Source organism: Crinia signifera, chromosome 6 (genome assembly GCF_055691185.1).
Source record: "Crinia signifera chromosome 6, ASM5569118v1, whole genome shotgun sequence".
Taxonomy (NCBI): Eukaryota; Metazoa; Chordata; class Amphibia; order Anura; family Myobatrachidae; genus Crinia; species Crinia signifera.
Window position 1 is genome coordinate 201,604,837 of NC_139222.1, and position 19,639 is coordinate 201,624,475.

Here is a 19,639-nt window from a genome sequence, read left to right on the forward strand (position 1 = left end):
AGACGCTTGGTCAGGAACAATAGCCGGCATCTGAATGACCCGGCCCGGAAGTTTAAATAAGGCGCCACTCAGCAGATCTCCTGCAGCTGCATGCGGCGTATCGCGCACCCCTTCCTCCCCGCGGCCGCCTGGCGTCCCCCGTCGCCTAGGCAACCGCTGCGGCAGGGGAGGAAGGGGTTGCGTCTGAGCTGCCGGGCGTACGTCCTCGCCCGGTGGTAGTGTGCGCCTGATGACGCGGCGTCCCGGCTGCCTGACAACCGCCGGGACGCACCGCCTAGAGGCTGCCAGGCAAGCGCTGGCGCTGCCCGTGCCGTTTCTAACAGCTTGGCACATCTTATTAATTATTTATTACCAGTTATTTATATAGTAGACAAATATTTAATAGTGCCATTACATAAAATATTTGGTCGTTCACAGCAGGACAAACAAATGCAAACATGGAGTAAGTTGCACAGAGTTGGAACCATGGTGAGAATTGAAAACAAGACTGAAGTGATGTGAGGGAGTAATTCTAACCACTACACCAGCAGCATATTTATAATGGGAGCACACCGATGCCCCGTGTTTTTTTTTTAATACTTACCCTCAGGAGTCCCACGACAAAGGCAGCAGCGCGGCCTTAATTGCCAGAAAAATGGCCACCGTGCCCTATTTTCTGTAAGTCTGCACATGTGCAATGGAGTGTGAGCACTGGGCAGCGGGATGCTACCCCTGACAGAGAGGAGGAGGCCAGGCTGGAGGAGGCTGCACATGGCATCCTCCTCTCTTAAATCACCATGCACTACACCAACCTCGCCAGTGGTAATGCCTTGATGTCTAGGGAAAAGCTCTCTCTTGTTTTATGGATTTTTTTCGATAAAAAAAAAAATATTCATTGGTTTCTCTTTGTTCCCAGGAGAGTGTGACTTCATCGGGTGCATTAAGGGTAGCATGGGGCGTTACAAACAACCTGGTCCTCTGCATGGGTCCAGGGGTTCAGGGGAGATGTACAGTAATCATGACCTATGCCATGGACATGCATATCTGCAGAAGTTTCAGTAGTAAAAGTCACCACCCGCAGCACCCCAGTTGGAATCAAGCTTCAAAAAGTGGTACAGGTGAAAGTAATAAACAACTAGCCAATCAGCTTTTTCAAACCCCGCCTATAACATGACAGATAGGAGCTGATTGGCTGGCTGTTTATCAGTCTCCATTTTATCACTTCTTGATACATCTGTCCCTTAGAGTGGATAAATAAAGACACAGCACTGCTATTTTATACCTCTATTCTTTTAGCTTCACAATAATGACTGCTTCTGAGAGGCTTTACTTTCCAACAACATTAATACATGTGCAGAAAAATAATGATATAATATTTTGTTTAATTAAGTATCCTATGTACACTAATTAAGGAGGGAAAATAAATTAGACCAAATAATATCCAGCTAGTGAATTTAATTAGCCATTTTGATAATTTGGTTACAACTATATCTCTATATTTATTCTGCAATCATTTATGGAATGACTGAGAAATATGAGACTTTTGTCAGCAGAGAGGTGGGATATGAAGTAAACATGGCGGCTCGGAGGGACAGAGGTGCGGACTCATTATATTGCTAAGTAATATTATTAAGAGATGAATTATCACTTAAAGTATATTTAAATAACAGAACTTTACAATTTATCAAATCTGACTTAATGAAAAAAGTTAGATTATGTTTATTAGTTTCCATTGCCGTTCTGCCTCTAAGGCTTTTGGCTTTCTTTCCATTGTCATTAGTCACCAACAGACTAAGGGGTTTGTTTATTATTTTTACCCCAAGGCCTAGCAATAAATATATTTCATCAACACTAGCCACAGCAATAAAACATCACTTGCTTTTGTAATGAAAACAAAATCTGTTGCAATAGCTAAGCAGTGCTCAGCTGCCCTGCAATACTGGCTGAGAACTGTAAAGCTGGGTACACAATATAGAGATATGTTTGTACCCAGCAACCTTGTTCATGACAAGACCTGGCAAGGGGTGCCGGCATTGGCCAGTGCATACATACATAAGGTACATGCCGATGCCAGCTATGGTGGGCACGGTGGTGGTGGTGATGGTAGGGGGTTTCTACAGGAGAGTGGGGGCCATATGGCATTCTGCAGGTGGGGCAAATGAAACATGTGCAGATAGAGTTAGATTTGGGTGAGTTGTATTCAAAGTAAAATCTAAATTGCATTGTAAAAATAAAGCAGCCAGTATTTACCCGCACAGAAACAAAATATATCCCCCAAATCGAACTCTCTCTGCACATGTTAAATGCACTAGACGATGTGCACAAAACATCCAGTTAATGATATTGTAATACTGCATATCAAATAATCATCTAGTGTGTACGCACCTTTACCCTTTGAGTGCCAACATCTCTGTGGGACATGTTGAAAATATCAGCTAAAAATGCCAGCGTCGCTCACACTTATATAAATTGAAATATAAAATGTTGTGTAAAAAATTATTAGATTTCTTATATAAGGCAAACATTACAGGTCATCATGAGGAATACAAATGTTTGCTTGGCAAGTTTCACACCTGTTTTGACAAATTCACTTGGCACTCAAAGGGTTAAACGTTTATATTATATTAATATCTCATTAGTTCACTCTGCAGTGTTGCACTTGCTTCCCTACAATAGGGCACTTTGGTATATCATAAGTAACTGATGAAATCAGACACCCATTCTAGTATGATGATGGTTAAGCTCAGAGATGTAAGGTTATCCCAGTCGTCCAGAGGCAAGTTGGAGTTTGGTGCTCCCACTAAACAAATGGGAAATAAATATGGGTTGGGGTGCATTAACCTGTGACCAGATGCTCTAAGAAATACAAATACAGGGGCTCAGAGTCGGCCCTAGGCATGGGCAAACTAGGCAAATGCCTAGGGAATTTGGAATGCCTAAGGGCACCAGCAGCTTCTGATGATTAAAATGATATGCAGCATGCCTATATTCTGTGTGTTAGTGAGGCTGTATCTGCATATGAAATAGTGTATTCATGGAAATCACTGTAACATAGCATTTCGTATGCAGGTACAGCCACAGTCGCACACAGAATATAGGCATCCCGCATATCATTGTAATCATTATGCAGAATAAGATGGTCCGGATATCAATTTGTCAATTTGTTACAGTTGATTTTGACAAGGAATTCCTTTTTTATAAGAACAAGTTTTATATGCAGGTTACGGGTTGTGCAATGGGGACAACTGTCACCCCCTATTATGCTAATATATTTATGTTTGAATTCGAATAGGAATTGTTTTTCAATAATAATTCAGCCATAGCAAACTTCATAATACATTATAATCATTAGATTGACGATGTACTGGTATTTTGGAAAATCTATGTTATTATATCTTGTCCCACAATGCCAGCAGTAGCCTGATAAAATTTACATTTACTCACAGTACATCTGTAATTCATTTTTTAGATGTACAGATTAAAATAGGAAATGGAGTTATTAGTACGTTTGTTTACTAAGTCTACAGATAAAAACAAATATATATATATTACAATACTCAAGTTGCCATTCAAGAGACACCATCAGGAGCCTACTACCAATTTTTGAGGATTAGGAGGATTGTACAGTATCTGATCCCGACATTTCCCTAAAACAAATTGATGACATGGTCACCCATTATTTACACCGTGGCTATCCGTTGCATGAGCTACAAGCTGCAATAGCTAAAGTCCTTGCAATTGATAGAGCTAAATTATTGGTCCAAAAGAGGTGACTGAAAAGGAAAAGTCTCACATACTGTGGTTTACCACCTATAACCAAATGAGTCCCAATATAAACAAGATTGCAAAACATCACTGGCCTTTAGTTCGATCTGAATCTGTGATTGACTGATCTGCTCTCTTGTTATAAATGATCGAAAAGTTTACGGAAATATTTGTTAAATCTGATGTCTCAATTAACTGCAGAACTCATGCCATACAGCCATCTGTAGCATGCAGCATGCATAATCACAATTGCCCAGTGGGTCCCATCTCCCAAACCAGCAGCAGCACCAAGTGCACCATTGCTTGCTGGAACACAGGTTGAGCTGCACCAGGCGGAAGCCATCCTTTTAGCAGGGCTCCTGGCTATACTATGCAGAAACAGCTGTATTGCAGGGCTCAGTTGGAAGAGCAGTTGTCACACTTGGATCCTGCTGTGAAGCACACGTGTGCTGTAGATGCCACTTCAGGACTTGGAGCACAGAGGCAGGTGTCTCTATTGCCTTTTAGAGTTACGCATCTGGTTAAGCTCTATGTGTCACTTCACATTTATATCTTTAGTGCTGTCCTTTTGGAACTGAGCTCTGGAAGTAGAACATACAGTATACTGCAATCTAAGAAATAAAAGAGTGATATCCTTTTCTGCTCCCAATATGTGTTGATAATGTTAAAAGTGATTTGAGAATGTAATAAACTGGAAATTGACCTCTAACAGGATTAAATAAATGAAATTATGCATTATATCTTTATTGTCTTTAAGTATATTATAACCCTTAAAAACAAAAGAGATGCCTCTATATTTTGTTGACTGTAAATATTTGGTCTGGGTTCTGGAACCACTGCGTTTGTTACTAAATTTTACGTTCATTTGTTCACATTTGGACCCTGTTCTACATTATGTCTTTTTGTCTAACTATTTCTTGATGTATCCATGGCATCTCATTAATAAAATGTATTTATAAAAAAAAAAAAAAAAAAAAATGAAATTATATAGAATAAAATAAAGGCGAGCCTTAATTCCTGGTGCACATTCCTGCTCTAGAGAGTATATGTCGATAGGTGATGTGTAAAGGGCAAATCAACTTTCTCTCTAGCACAGTGCCTCCATATATTATTCATTCTCTCTCTCGATCAACTGCAGCCTCCCTGAATGAGCCTCACTATGCAATAAGTAGGCTTCATGACACCAGCGTGTTAGAATGCTGTGCTATTTTAGCCAAGCCTCAAAGTGTGCTCAAGTCCATATACCGACTTGTAACAGTGAATAACAAATACGTTTTCCCTGTAACACAGAAGTAAATATACCCGCCGCTCTAACAGTATTTCAGATAAAGACCTTAATTGTTACAGGAAGACTGTGTGCATTTGTTTTCAGAGGTAAAGCTCAGATAATAACAAAAGCAGCTCTGTTGTTAATACTACAAACTAGACAAATCCCTAGTTTCTATTTGATAGACTCCCTAGAGTGGAGATATATCTAAAAGAACCGTACTTTAAGCAAATACTTTGTTAATAAGATGAGAATATACATCCCCGGAAATCTGCGTTTATATACTATACATATCTTTTCTTATTTCTCTTTTTACTGGAAGTGGCAGCTCCTTAACACACAAGCAGGTGGAGCATGCCAGGTTTTAGTATACCTCGTTGGGTCTCATTGTGCTTGTTTTGTTATATACATAATACATGTAACACAGATCCTAATGCAGGTTGATATGGAGCAAGGTAAAAGCAGGGCATTTTGCAGCATGTTTACCTCAGAACTAATTGTTCTGTTTTCAAATCGTTTACGCAGCCTGTCCGGACGTTAGCATTCCACAAATATAATGGCAAATTTCTCATTAGGTTGCCACCGTCTATATTACAGGAGCCATCAAATTATACAGACTAGGAGATTATTAATGGAGCCTGTGTGAAACATTATGAGGCAAGCAAAGGGTGGTCTGTGTACCAGGGTGGTCTCGCTAGTCAAGGTCTTGCTTGTATACATAAATGTTTAAACGTACACTGACAGACCGTTAACACCAATAATCTTGTAAATATTTGCCATTCTCAAGATGATGTATAAATCTGCGTAAGCAGTGCTTTTGTAAGCATCATTCTCTACTACATTAATAGCTAATTGAGGCGTTATTGCCCCATCACATGAAGATATGTCAGTCCCCCCTCCTCTTTCTCCCCAGACTATGAATGATCTGAGAACCAAACCAGTGTCTTCTCTCCACAAATTAATATATGGCACGCCGGTAACCGGTGAAAGCACTGCGTGATTTCTTTGTACATCTTATGTTCACAGTGAACTTAATCTGTCTTTAAAAAGTAACAAGAAAGAGTAAAATGATATCTGGTTCTTCTAGGATCCAGCTGTTTTTTTCAAGTCTCCCTCTATACATGCATTTGTTCTTTGTAACGAGCACTACCTAAAATGATGCCTCATGTTGCTTCAGTGGAAACTGTGATAAAATTAATTTAAAAGCTTATGCAGCTTTAAACAGCCTGGAGTAGTACAAAGGGATTTTCTGTTACTACATTTGCATAAAATTCCTTTACGAATCTGTGCAGTTCTGCTTGAGTTTGCTGCTAGTCGTGTAGAAATTGCATGCATCAATATACGGTATTTATTTATCTATCAACACCTTAAGGAAAAAAATGTTCTTTCCTTAATTAATATTCTCCAATAAGTTAATTAGAACAAGAAGAACAAGCTTAATGTCCCAGCAGTTTAACTCAGTAGTGGGAAATCTGGTGGAAAGGAACCAGGAACAGTAATTATAGGACATGAACATCAAGACATGGTAAGAAAAATAAGTAAAAACTGTTGGACCTTTCAAATATAATACAATTAGGCAACAAAATGTATTTATCTTTTTTTTATTAACAGTTTCTTAAACAGCAGAGCTTTCCATTACGCCTTGCAAACTTACAGTCTATAGAGAAATAGGCATTGATTCACAAGGATAGGTATTATCTATTGTATAATGGTCCATCAGATTGCAAATGTTCTTAGTGTATGCATAGGCGAAACTGGGGGATGGCATTGGCACCCATCATTGAACATTTGCAAAACCACTGGGAGTCTGCATTAGCTTAGATGTTTTCCCCTCCTCCCGGACACACTGGCAATGAAAGTGTGCATGTGCGTGTGATGCGATGATGTCACACTGCATTGTAGCGTGACAGCCTGCCTTCCTGGTCACCCACCCTTGCTGGAAGCTGCACTGCCTGCCATTCCTTGGTGCCGCCTCCCACTATGGGTGCCGACCCCATAGTCCGGTGTGTGTCTTTGATATTGCTGTGTTAAGGTCATATGATTAAAAATGTAAAACTTTAATGAATTTGGGCAAAAAAAGGACATTGATCTTCAAGCGTTGGCCAATGTATGGAGTATAAAGTAACCTTTTCCTACAATAAAAGGAGGTGATCAGTGGTGCAATACAACAGCAGCTGTTCCAGAGGGAGGGTGTGTAATCTCCCAAGGAAATGTAAAATTAAAATAAAAGAATAGAAAGCGCTCGCGTTTCACTGAGGTATAAAAGATTTTAAGAATATGACTAGATAAAAATATAGCAACTTGTATTGCTAGTCATTGGAAATCATCAGAATTGCCAACTTTAAATGAGATAATTAATAAAATATGGCATATTTATTCAATGGAGTATATGACTAGCATTGTAAATGGTTCTTCTGCTAAATTTATTAGAGTCTGGAACCTATGGTGTTCATATTTCAATATTCCTCAAGCATTTTATTAATATAATATATATACGAATATATATAATTTATTTATTTATTTATTGAATTTTTATTCTTTTTTCCCCTTCTTTTCCTCTTCTCTCAAGCATCAGCCGGGTTGGTTCCCATTTCCTTTCCATTTAACTTCTTTACTATTCTTTTCGTCTTAATATAATTGTAATTAAAAATCTAATGAATTGTCTATTTGATATGTATGAAGATAATATGTCTTTTTAAAAAAAAAAAAGCAAACGGTTATTTTCAGAAATGCTTTAGATGTTTTGATGTTATATTTAACAGAATGCCCTCAATATTTCTATTGAATTTAAGCTTACAAGAAAATTGTACTACGTACTTGTATTCAATGACTTTTCATTAATAAAATTTATGTGATGATAAAAATATAGCAATGTTTTACATTTAAAACATGAAGAATAAATTGAGCCTTGGTGGATAGATGGAACTCCACACATATAATTGTAACACACTTCAAATGGACCTGGTATTAATCCTTGGTACTTTTTTAGTTTCACGGCGGAAGCGTCTCAGTCACAGCAGCATCTGTGTCCCCTTGCGGGGCTCGCTTCGCTCACCCACGATTCGGGCTCGGTGGCTCGCTACATTTGCCACGCTATATAAAATCAACTCCATGCCAACGTGGATAGTGGGGGTATGAATTATTCACGTTGGCATGGACTTTATATTAGAAAGTTTGCCGAGCGCCAAACCCAGAAGTAGCGGGCGGCCATGCTGCCGCCGTGAAACTAAGGAAGTACCGAATCCTTTGGAGGAAGCGGAGTCCCGGTATATTGTCCAGCAACTAGGAGGTGCCCAGTAAAATTGTTTGTCCATGCTGATAATAACTTCTATTAGTGAGCAAGGTATCCACCCTGGAATACTGGAATGCACCTCACTAAAAACATTAATCTAGAGTACTATTCATTTCTACTACTAAAAGTGTTTGCAGGTGAAAATGTGCACCTTATAAAGGATTATTGTTTCCCTGTATTAAAGATTAGGATCTCTGGACTGCACTGTGGGCAGTGACAGAAAACACTAGTGTACCCCAAGGGATAATGCTACCCCACTATTAGGAACTCTGGGCTGCTCTGCCATTAAAGGGTTAATGTAATGGTAATGGTTCATTTACTATTTAGGTGGTGCTCTGGCTGTGAGCATTACATCTTCATGCCTGCCACCATCCCCCGGCTCCCTGAGGGTTAAAATTTGCCGTCAGGAGCAGCGAGCCCCTGCGGCTTTGAATAGGGTGACAGGGAGTGCTGGCAGCGAATGCTGCAGCCCTCCGGAACCCTGCAAATGTGCAACGAATCCTAAACTGGATTTGCTGCACATGGAGAAAAAAAATAATTGAATACTCCTATATGAGGCAAATTCCTTCTCAAATGGACAAAACCATGTGCACTGCAGGTGGGGCAGATGTAACATGTGCAGAGAGAATTAGATTTGTGTGGGGTTTTTCTTCAAAGTGAGACCTATATTGCAGTGTTGAAATAAAGCAGTCAGTATATTCCCTGCACAGAAACAAAATAACTCACCCAAATCTAACTCTCTGCACATGTTACATCTGCCCAACCTGCAGTGCACATGGTTTTGTCCATTTGAGAAGAAATTTGCCTCTTAAGGTGCCCATACACGTTACAATTATTGTATACAATATTGTATACAATATCGCATCTCATCCGATCTGGGTTTTGCGATGACATCAAATGAGATGAGATCTAGTACAAAAAGTATGTGCAGCACGTACTTTTTGTACTAGATCTCATCTCATTTGATGTCATCGCAAAACCCAGATCGGATGAGATGCGATATTGTATACAATATTGTATACAATAATTGTAACGTGTATGGGCACCTTAAGAGAAAGGCCCAATTGACCAGAATAAGGCCCATTGTTCTATGTGGAATTCCCTCAAACCACAACAGATCGCAGAATGAACTGATCATCCCACGTATTTCTAAATTATAACACTGCTGTTGCACAGGTCACTTTGAAAGGTGTGAAGTTACAGTGATACTCTCTGCTGCTTTTGGAAAGCTATTGTGGAATAACATTAAGTGCTGTATTTCCAAATTGCAATACATTTTGCCCTCTGGTGTCCACATTGAATAAAAATTAGATTGTGATTCTGCACAAAAGCAAAATAAGGGGAAATCTGTATGGAAGACTTACTACCTAATTGCATTGACCTTCCTGCTAAATTCTAAAGCCAAATGCAGAATGATAAGAGTTTTCTATTGAAACTTTTTGAAAATGTAACTAATCTCTACCAGAGTTGTTAATCTAAATGGATTAAAAAAAGCAGCAACATATAGTATTTAGGATATTAGTTCATACATCCAAATAAAGCAGCGGTGGGGAACCTCTGGCCCACGGGCCGTATACGGCCCCCAGAGCCGGTTTTTGTGGCCCGCCCACCCTCCCGACGGCTGTAAAGCGAGTCTCATACAGGGGAAATCTCGCGAGAGCTACCGACCTCTCACGAGATTACCCCTGTATGAGACTCCCTGCACAGCCGCCGGACCACACAGACCGGCGACTTGTAACCTGCGGCAGTCGCCAGAGCGTGGGACGGCTGCCGCAGGACGATTTGTACGTTTTTTTTTTAAATGGCCCCCGAGGCATTATGCCTCAATGTAAATGACCCCAAAAGATTCCCCACCCCTGAAATAAAGAATAAATGTTGCAAATGTTCTAGAAATCTACATTTAAATAAACAAAAAGTAGTGTTTTGTGTCCATTTTCAAAGATAAGCATGCATTTAACTCTTTGAGTGCCAACATCTCGGTGAGAGATGTCCAAAATATCTGCTAAAACTTCCAGCGTTGCTCACATTTGTTACATAAATTTAAATAAAAAATGTTGTTTTAAAAAAGATTATACAGTATATCCTATATAAGGTAAACATCACAGTTCATTATAATGGATAAAAATGTTTGCTTGTCAATTTTTACACCTATTTTGACAAATTGACTTGGAACTCAAAGGGTTAATTTGTTGGTACAGTAAATACACAACAAATATTTGTATGTGTTTGTATACTCCGATTGTAGAATCAAATGAAAAATAACAGTGTGGTAGACTATCATTAAACAAAAAGTAAAGTGAACACTTGTGTGCTGTCTCTTTAAATAGGTGGAAGGAGTGGTTATCTGCCATGATGTTTATCCAAACACAGGTACCATATATATAGAAAAATACAGATCATATTAGTAACAATGGTAGAGGGATCCTCTCCAGAGCACAGTGATTTCACAGGTCTGACTTTTCTCCCAAGCCCTATGTGTGCATAAAGGTATTGTGGCAGATACAGCATATTTCCACATGAGGATAATGTGGAAAATTTAGACCAAATTTTAGATCCGCGGCAGCAGGACAATTAGATCCAGTCCAGGTTTCCTATTTGGTGTGATCTGGGTTGGGCTGATTAAGCAGCACCTTTGTTCTCCTGATATAAGTATTTCCAGGGCAGAAGGTCATTGCTCTTAATTGTGGAATAGCTGCCTAGGTGATAGGCCTTGGTGTGGGCTATGGTAGGGACCACTGGAGTTCCTGAAGTGTTTGTGTAATTATGTAACCATTCTTGCTGTGTTGATTTACCTGGTATGCTGTTCACCTGCTACAAAGAAAAGAACAATACTTCATCTGATCCAGTGTCTGATCTTTGTCACAATTTTCTTTATTCCCCCATACAATCAGCTCTCACCTTACATAGGTGCCCTATATTCTTCAAAAGGTTTCTTTGTATATACCAGATGATATTGCCCAATGGTACTGTGGTGGCAAGGATATATTCAAGACTTAGGAAATTCGAAATTGAATAAATCAAATCCACACCTTGATAAATGGCTTGGATAAGCCAGAAACGCATTCCTTAATTGGAAGATCCCCCCACCCTTGTTTTGGAAACCTTGTTGCATCTTCTCCATTTGCAAAACTTGCACCTTACCTCCTTCCCAGGTGAGTTAGTGTGGACTTTGGTTCTGATTATAGGAGCAAGATTGTTTGTACCTGGTTTTCTGCCATTTTATTGAATATTTGAATTGCTTCTATTTAATAAACTGCTTTTTATTTGACTTGGAATTTCCTGGATCTTGAATATATCCTTAATGTCACTATGGGCCTTATTTTGGTTCACTCTTTCTGACAAAATACTTCTTAGATGGACAAAACCATGTGCACTGCAGGGGGGGCAGATGTAACATGTGCAGAGAGAATTAGATTTTGGTGAGTAATTTTGTTTCTGTGCAGGGAAAATACTGGCTGCTTTATTTTTACACTTCAATATAGATCTCACTTTGAAATAAAACCCCACCCAAATCTAACTCTCTCTGCACATTTTACATCTGCCCCCCCTGCAGTGCACATGGTTTTGTCCATCTAAGAAGGATTTTGTCAGAAAGAGTGAACCAAAATAAGGCCCTATATTTGGTGTGGCAGTCATTAAGAGCTATAAAAGCCCCATGCCAGTAATGGGGAGAAGGAGACCAGCTACTGTAGGATTGGAGAGCCAACCCCGCAACAAACCGTCTGCCACCACTTAGGTAGGGTCAGAATAGGTTTTTTTTGCATGACCCCCTACGGACTCCCAAATAAGTGAAATAGCTGTAACATTAAGTGACTTTATTTTATTTATTTATCTATTAATTTTATTTATATTTTAATTTTTTTCCCTTATTTTTCCTAGTTTGTACCCTTCAATATTATATTTTTTCTTACTTCTCCACTACTATTGCTATAATTACCTATGGAATTATATACTAATTTTATAGAGTAGTTTATACATTAAATAGCGCAGTTGAATATTCTTCTAATACTAGTTCAATACAAACAATTCACTGCTGTATTATGACACAATATGTATTTATTCACAATGGAGAACATATTGAGAATATCTTCTTAACAAATGCACCACAACCTCCTCCACCCATAGAGAAAGACCGCTGCCAATCCCAATTTAAAAAAAAAAAAAACTGGAAAAATTGTATAATCAAGAAGCACACCAGTGGTGGGAAACAATATTTCTTAAAAATACATTGAAAATGGAATTATCCCTAGGGGATTGAGGATTGTTAAGAATCCAACATTTGAACCTGACCAAAGAAATTTCTACAAAAAATGGAATAATGCTTTGGACCACTGTTCAATAGAACTGATAAACCCAAGTTTAGAAGATCGGTCAGTCAGCCTCACCCCTATCAACAATAACATCAGAATATATGAAAAAAAGGTTTAATCCATCAACTATGATGGAGTACAGGTTGAGTATCCCGTATCCGCATAGCCGTTATCCGAATTATTCCAAAAAACGTGTTTTTTTTTGGAATAGTTCAAATTAGTCCCCCCCCGACCATTTTTTTATACTTACCTAGTTCACCGGTGTCCACAGCAGGCCCTCAACTTCATCTCCGGCGTCTCCAGTGGTCCCAGGAGTGCATTGCGCGAGTTCCCAGGTGCGCCGGTGAGGCCTGGGAACTCACGCAATGCACTCATGGGACTGCTGTAGACACCAGAGATGAAGCTGAAGGCCTGCCATGGATGCCGGAGGACTCCATGGATGCCGAGGGACCATCGGGGACCCACCAGGGGACAGGTAAGTATGTAAAAAAAATATATTCCAAAAACCGTAAAAATCCCTTATTTGGAATGCTCGTGGTCCCAAGCGGATACTCAACCTGTACTTCCAAACATTGATCAGAACGACAAAAGAAAAAAATACAATAACTAGAACATGACCTCATAAAAATTAAACAAAGGAAGTTCCAAGGAGACATTAAGGTGAAAAATCTTTATCCGACAAAAGAAAAGAGACAGGCACAGAAACATACTCCTGTGACTCCAAATCAGAACAAGTGGAATGAAGCTGAAAAGAGATTATATATAGGAACATAAAAATTATTACCAAAACATCACCCAGAAGGAAAATTTCAGAAGGAAGAAAGAACCCCACAACAAAAATAACAGCAAAACTCCACAACATTAAAGGCAACACTTTCAACCTTATAATCAAAACAACTTTCAGTATAACGATAATCCGTACAAATTTATCAAAACATCTTATGATCAAAGCAAACAAGCAGCTGCCAGGAAATAGAAAATAGATTACACAACACTTCCAAAAAATTCAGAAACTCCATTAGAATCATCAATAGAGGAAAGTGTCATGATAAAAAAAGATACCAGAATAGAGGAACCTTCAGGAGGACTGGAAAGCTACTAGCAATGAAGATGAAGATTTTTTAGAGCTAAACCAGGGTTTTAAAGAAACCCTCAGACTACACCCCAAAAAAACAAAAGGATAAGGAACAATCTTGGGAAAAAAACAAGGATGTAGGGGGAGACACATACAAGAACCCACTGACAACTGACTTCTGGATTCCAATTCAACAGTTTTCAAACTCAGCAAGCGACCCTTGTCCCTATTAAGAAAAGGCCTTAAATTTGCTCCACATTCTGGGTTCAATAAATTCGAACCTATATATTGATATGCATACATTTATTTGAAAACTGAATATTAAGATGTTATTTTGTAAAACACCCTACCAACACAGAGAATCAATCCAAAAAAACTACCACAAGATTTCACACACACACACACACACACACACACACACACACACACACACACACACACACACACACAACATTTAAATCAACCTCCATATTCAATCCCAGCTTTTGCAAAGAATCTCACATCGAAACCTTCAAAGGACTAATGGAAGAAGATATCAACAACCATCCAGAAAATATAAAAATGAAAACTAATCTGTCAAAAGGGGAACAATTGGCATTAAAAATCATAAAGACCATCATAAACACCATCACCATAAAGCCAGTGGATAAAGGTGGTGGAGTGGTCATGCAAGATAGGGAAAAATATGAAATGGAAATTGATCATCTACTCCCAGATACCACCACCTACATAACTCTAAAAAAAACATATTATTGTCTGCCAAAAATTCATAAAATCTGGAGAATCGTCCAGGTCGGCCCATAGTCTCAGGAATCAGATCATTCTCATCAAATCTCTCAAAATATACAGACTGCTTTTTACAACCTTTGGTTATACAGCAATGAAGATATAGAAAAGACACAATCCATTTTTTACAGATTCTAGAGGTAGTAACTTGGCAAAACCACTTCATTCTAAGAATGAGCGATGTAACCTCACTCTACACCAGCATCCAGCATCATCATCATCATCAATGCGAACATACTAGGCATTATCTAAAAGAAAACAACCATGAAAATTCATCAAATAATTTTTTTTATGGACTCAACTGATTTCATCTTACAGCGTAATTACTTCTGGAGTAATGGAAAGTTCTACTTACAAACATGTGGAATCACGATGGGTACCTCCTTCGCTCCATCATATGGGAATTTAATTGTATCGAAATGTGAAGATGACACCATATGAACCAATAGAAAATTCCGAGAGAATCTTATTATTTGGCCCTGGTTCATTGACAACATTTTCTTTGTATGTCAGGTAAAGAAAAAGAGCTAGAGAAGTTCAAACAATATCTTAACCTCAACTCAGTGAATTTAAGATTCAACACAACCACCAGCCGTGAAAAAGTTATCTTTTTCAACCTAGAGATCATCATAAAAAAAAACTACAAGAACTCATAATAAACCCATCAATGGGAACAATGTTCTCCCAATAAGTAGCAACCATCACTGATATTGAGTGAGAAATATTCCAGCAGGACAATTTTGACTACATAAAATTTCTACAGATCAAGAAACCTTCATAGAACAGAGTACTGAAATGGCAAAAAGTTATTTCAGAAAGTCTACAAGCAAATCACACTAAATGGACAACTAAACACCGTTAAATCCTTAGACAGAAAAAAATCTAATACAGTAGAAAACAAATTAACAAAAATATGAAAATCAGGAAATTTCATTCATAACCTAATACAATAGTATCCTTCACGTAATTGAAAATATTTTGACCAAAAATTGGCGCATACATCAACTAGACGACGAGATTAAAACCATCATAATGTTATCTATGGGAATGCAAAGGACCTCAAGCAGGAACTTGTGTCATGCTTCATCAAACCAAGAACAACAGCAACTGTACAGCAGGCAATAAAGGTTTCTTTCCATGCCTGAACTGCAGGGCCTGCAAAATCCAAAGAATACTTCAACAAAATCTTCCCAAGAGTTTTCATCCAATCACACAAAAAAATATATAAAGTAACATAGAAGACAGTATTCCATGTGAAATCGATGAAGGCAATTCAGTATATCTCATTAGGTGCGTCTGCGGTTTACAATACTGTATGTTGAGCAGACAAAAGTAGAAATATAAATTTGAATGTCAGAGCATCTGTATAATATTAAAATAGAATCCAAAAGGTGGACCTACATTGGAGGGGAGGTGATCTTCTTAAAACCCTCAAACAAATCGCATCAATAGTATATTTGACCTACAAACTCAAATTCAATTCATTACTTCAAATTAAAAATTCAGAATTCACTCCCTTTACTCCACTGCTAAAATTCTATTTTATTTTAACTTCTACAGTTTCTATATGCCATGTTCCCAAGCTGCATTGGACACTAAACTGCCTGATAAGAAACTGTAAAAGAGAACTCTTTTTTTTGCAGAAGAGATGCTACATCTATATATATATATATATATATATATATATATATATATATATATATATATATATATATATATAAGAATAAGAAAAGGGGGTTGTCCAGAGTGCGCTCTAGTGGTACCACCTAGCCAAGAAGGGTATAGAGTCCCAAATTAATGTGATCCAGCAGTCACTTATATCCAGACGGAGTGTTCATAAACTTCAAAATAACACCGAAGACTTCGAATATAAAAAAAGTAGTTCTTTATTAGAAGCCCAACGCGTTTCGTCTACACGACTTCATCAGGGGCAAAGGCTAAAAAGTGGTACAGAGAAAGGGAATGTTGGCAAACATTCAATACAACATGGAATTTAAATAAATAGACTTCATTTTACATAATTTGTACATACCAAGGCCTGGTATGGCCAGAAATCCAGACAAGGGCAAAAAATGGGAGTGTCCCTTTACACGTACAGTTAAAATCTGCAATAATGTATTTAAACATCAGACTGATGAACGATTTAAAAATAGGTTAAATAATAAATTAAAAAAATAGTAGAAATAGCATGGAGGAGCAAGCAGTGGAAGATAGAACTGAAAAGACACATACCGGTGTTGGTGGGTATGGGAACTTAGCGCCAAGGGTAAAATATCCAAATATAACTCCTTCAGAGGAAATATATAAAACCTACAGGTGATAAATATTAGTGGGTAAGTCCCAAAATAGACGACCCAGTTTATACATGAGCTCTAGGAGACAGTGAAACATAGAGGTACATACCAAAGGGGTGGGATCCAAGGTGTGGGTTTAACCCACAGACTAGAGGGAAAGGGCTTCCTTTCTCACAGTCAGCCAGATAAAATCAAATATAATAGAATCCTATGGAAGTATAATCCAAAAATAATATATCATTAGCCTTTAGGGCAAATTCCAAATTTATACAGAAGATATAAATTAAGAGGGGATAGTATGCAAGTTCATAGACGTAAAACGTCATCCAAAAGAGGACAATACATAAAAAAATCAATACAATAAAGTTTTACCATATGAATAAATATACATCCAATAGTCTTTAGACATGCATAATGGGAGCAATAGATATAGCAATAGGCTCCCATAATAGGGCTTCAGATTATTGGACTTAAAGAGTACATAATAAACTCATAATGTTAAATGAGAGCATCAATTATGAGTCATACTATCAGTTCAAAGTTTAAGGGATAGGTGCAAACGAAATATGCATAAGAAACAGGATCAAAAAATCAATATGTTCACCCAAAATGCTAGCACTCACCGCAGCAGGTGAATATGGATGCTTACTCCACTGCAGACCAGGATGGAATGAGTGGACATATGAAGCCCTTTTATAGGGAGAGGGTTAGAACCCTACTTCCGGTTTGTAAATCCTCCTAATGGGACTTAGTAGCGAGAATAAGGGCACTATAGGCCAAACATCGATATGGGGACCTAAAGAGATACAGTTAATATTAATATGAGGAAAAAAGGGGCCAAAATGTGAAAATGCGAATGTAATAGAATAAAACACGCTTATGGAACGCATAATGAACCTGTATGCGTTCCACCTAGCGATACTGGATGCGGAAGTGTTGTCATAAACAAAGCCCATGCTTCTACGTGAACAATGGAACGCAGACCACAACTGTCTGCGTTCCAATTAGAACGCAAATATATCAACCGGACAGGAGGAGCCAGCATCTCAGCTGGATAGGAAAAGGGACGCGGGTATCAGCAGTCAGCGCTCCATCCATTTACCGATATCCGGAAGTACCGGCATCATCATATCCGGTAGCGGTGGGACGCAGACTACCGCTGTCTGCGTTCCAACCGAACCCGGAAGTGTTCTCCATATAGATCGGTGGAGCGCAGGCAGTATAGTCCGCGCTACATTCCTAATAGGCTATAAAAGGTGAATGCCAGGTGCTAATAGAGGTTAAAAGACCATACACATTACACTGGTATATGGGGAATAAGATTATATATAATATATCTAAGCGGTGAAATAGAGGTGAGCAGTGTAAAGGTCAAGATAAGCTTTAATGATAAGACCTAAGGGGTTATATTCACAATTATATCTATTTATTAATAGTGGATAAATATGTTATATTATGTCATAGATGATCACTAATATTAAGTTGTAAGGGTTCAATATATTGTAGACCCATAGGGGAATAAAAAACCTATGGAGTGAAAAAAGTGAGAAATGGGAAGGGTATAGGTGAAAAAAATGCGGAGGGGTGTGGGCCCATAATAAGGCATAGATCTCTAATACAAACTAATATATGTAGAAGAGGTGAATGGTGAGCATCTTGAGTGTACATTTACAAACACTTGACCATAATGGGAGAACATCTGAAATATGCATTAACAAAAATTTGACCGTATTCGATGTAACATAATAAAGGGTGTTACGGTATACAACAACTATACATAATTTGGATCAATAATATATATGTAGGTCATACATGTGTATACAAATACCGATAGGGTAACAACCTCTTGTATTAAGTATATCAAGAGTAAAATGTATCTACAGGTGGTTATGTGAATAGTGGACATCATAAATAGCGTTCACAAACAAAACAAAAATCCCATATTAAATGAGACATGATGAAGAGATATGCACATCATTACTATATATATAGGGGCCATAAACTCGCATATAAACACCTATATATCAAACCTAGGGTATAGAGCAGGGGTCTTCAACCTTTAAGACAGCGTGGGCCACCTAAAAAAATCCAGTGAAGCCCGAGGGCCACTATACTCTACTGCGGTATTTCGGACAGCACCATAGAATCACAGCTCCCCTATAACGTCAGCACAGTCCTTCATAGATAGTTGGCACAGCCGCCCATACTCAGCACATAACCCCCCCCCCCCACACACACACACACACACACACACACCCTAATAGTTATCAGCAGCCAATTTGGGTTCCAGTGCAAACAGTAAAATTTGTGCCCCCCCCCCCCATATATAATTTGATATTGAATAAATTGCACGCGCCGTAGGCGCGCTCCCAAAAAAGGGATGTGGCCTAATTATAACAAGTGTGAACTAGCAGGAAAACAATTACCTGACACCTCTTTTGCAACCTGCATGACCAGACATTGGTTACCGCAGGAATGGTCATTGTCCTCACACGCTTAAGTTGACTGAAGGCTGCACAATGACATATAAACATGAAGGCCCACACAGTGACCTAGTATGCCTCACAGATCGAACCCAAACAATGAAAGGCTACTTAAATCAATATACACTGTTACACTGTTTATCCATAATACACATTACACATTATGCCGCACACCGTGATGCCCATTACACATTAATCCACACAAAAATTATGCCCATTGCACATTATGCCCCACACTGATGCCCATTATGCCACAGACCATAATGCCAGCAGTACTCCTGCTTATACATATGATGCCCAAGCAGTGCCCCTCACCTAATGCCCCAGCAGTGCCCCTCACACACAATGCCCCAGCAGTGCCCCTCACACACAATGCCCCAGCAGTGCC